The sequence below is a fragment of the Pteropus vampyrus genome, unplaced genomic scaffold, assembly GCF_000151845.1.
Source record: "Pteropus vampyrus isolate Shadow unplaced genomic scaffold, Pvam_2.0 Scaffold15, whole genome shotgun sequence".
NCBI lineage: Eukaryota > Metazoa > Chordata > Mammalia > Chiroptera > Pteropodidae > Pteropus > Pteropus vampyrus.
Window position 1 is genome coordinate 13,811,364 of NW_011888796.1, and position 2,190 is coordinate 13,813,553.

At 37.8% G+C, this 2,190-nt stretch overlaps 1 pseudogene; it reads left to right on the plus strand.

Moving 5' to 3' along the window:
• The window catches only part of LOC105310219, a 5,743-nt pseudogene that overhangs the window by 1,555 nt on the left and 1,998 nt on the right, over positions 1–2,190 (plus strand).

Here is a 2,190-nt window from a genome sequence, read left to right on the forward strand (position 1 = left end):
TGATATATTTTAGATCATTTTTCTGCTTAAAAGTTTTTTCTGTTAGAAAATTATTATGAAAATATAGAACATTATTTAAAAATAAATAAAAACCACCACCTAATTCCAGCACCCGAAGATTCTATGATACCATAGTTATCCGTTTTAGTATGCTTTTGTCTGTATTTTCTCTGCATATATATGTATATGTATATGCATATGCATATGCATATATATGTATATGTATATGCAGAGAAAATACATATATACATGTATCTCTACACAGGTGAGATAACAATATATACATAAATTTGGTATCCTGCTTTCCTCCATGGTATTAAAATTTTTTATAGAATACTTTTAACAGCTGTACAATATTCCATCGTGCATTATCCTTTCATTCCATTATTCTGTTATTTACTCAACCATTCCCTTATTCTTGGAATTCAGATAACTTCTAATTTTCTGGATATTATAAACAGCCTATAATGAATATCCTTGCTCATAAAACATTTAGATATATCCTTGCTCATAAAACATTTGAGATATTTTTTTTTCCTTTATATGGATTCCTGGAAGTCCTTCCTGGCTTCCTGATAAGTGTGCAGCTTGAGAAGAATCAACAGGCTTACTCCCCACATCCATATAACACGTTAGAAGAATATGGGCCCAGCAGTCGGAAGACTTGCTATTACACAATAGAAGTCTCTTTACCTCAGAGTCCAAGAGTGTGAAATCAGGGAGTTAAATTAGATTATCCTTATCATTCTGCCATGTTTAATATTACTTAAATATCTTGCTTAGTGGACTTAGCTCCTATCCCATGCCATAATTTTTCTTAGGGCTGTATAGACACAAGGGAATACCACTGGTAATGGATTTTAGGCTATTACTGTATTACTATCTTATACAGAGAATACTCAACATTATATAGGAATATGGCTGGTCCTGTGACTCTCCTTTCTTTAACTCATATAACTTATTGTTGTCTGTGTTTTTAAATTACTTTTGGCTTATAAGTATTAGAAGTATTTGGCTATGTGAAACTGCTCACTAAGCCTTCTAATATTAACCCAAGGCAAAATATTGTTCACTTGTTAGATATTAAGATATCACATTTAAAATTTTTCTTCTGTGTTCCCTGAATTTACATCTGGTTCAATCTTCATACAAAACCTATATTAAGTGTTGCTTTGTGCATGGCCTTATGCTAGGAACTGAATTACAAAGACTTTATTTTTGATTTTGAGGAATTTCTAATTGAAAAACCACAACACTGAGGACAGAGGAATATCTCAACAACCTGTCTGAATCTCAATGCCTGCCGGGGGCTCAGGATCTCTCGAAAGAGGTCAGGAAAGGAGGACTCTGAAGAATTTTGAGTTTGAGGAGGCTGGAGCCAGGGCAATATTGTGCTCCTCAGAGGGAAGATATGTGAAGGAAATGGGATCCAGGAAACCTAACAAGTGTTACTTAGGGTCTGCCCTAAGTAGTTACTTAGGGTCTGACAGCTCTCTGGGAGATTCAAGATCTGGGAGCTAAATCAGGAAAGATTTTTTTTTCTCGGCGAAGGTGGAAACAGAACCATTTAATGTTTTACAGATTGAAAATAAGTCAGGTACAGAATAAATAAGAATGATAATAATTTAGGAAAGGCAAGTCTTCACAAATGGCAGTGCAAACAAGTAATGGAAGTTACTGTGGAGACCAGCAGCTGATCCAGGTTATTTGCTTGGTAGGAGTCTGTGGCCAGTCTGAAGGGTATGGGAGTTGGTAGCCTCTGAAGATTCTGTCCACAAATTGTTGGACCTCTTCCCAGGAAAAGTTCTGAAAGGAGAAAAAATGGACATAAGGCCAGCAACCTAGGAGAATCTGTCACAATTTGAGGCACAGGCTCAGAAACATTGAATATGTCTGAGTCTCAAGTGGGAATAGCTCCTCAGGACCATGCCCGAGATTCTAGTGATTCTGCTTGTGGATGAGCCATACCCTCCAAGAACCTTTTATCTACCTCAGTCGCTCTCCTTCAGCCCTTCACCTGATGGATCTGACCCCACCCCTATTTCCCTCCCCACCACTTCTCTCCTCAAACTTTGGAGTCCCTACTCCGTCTGGCATCCACTACTAGCATCTCATGTGTTTTCTGTTACCTCCTCATTTAGCTGTACCTCCCCCTGGGCCAGTACACCTGCCCTTCACCTCAGTCCAGCC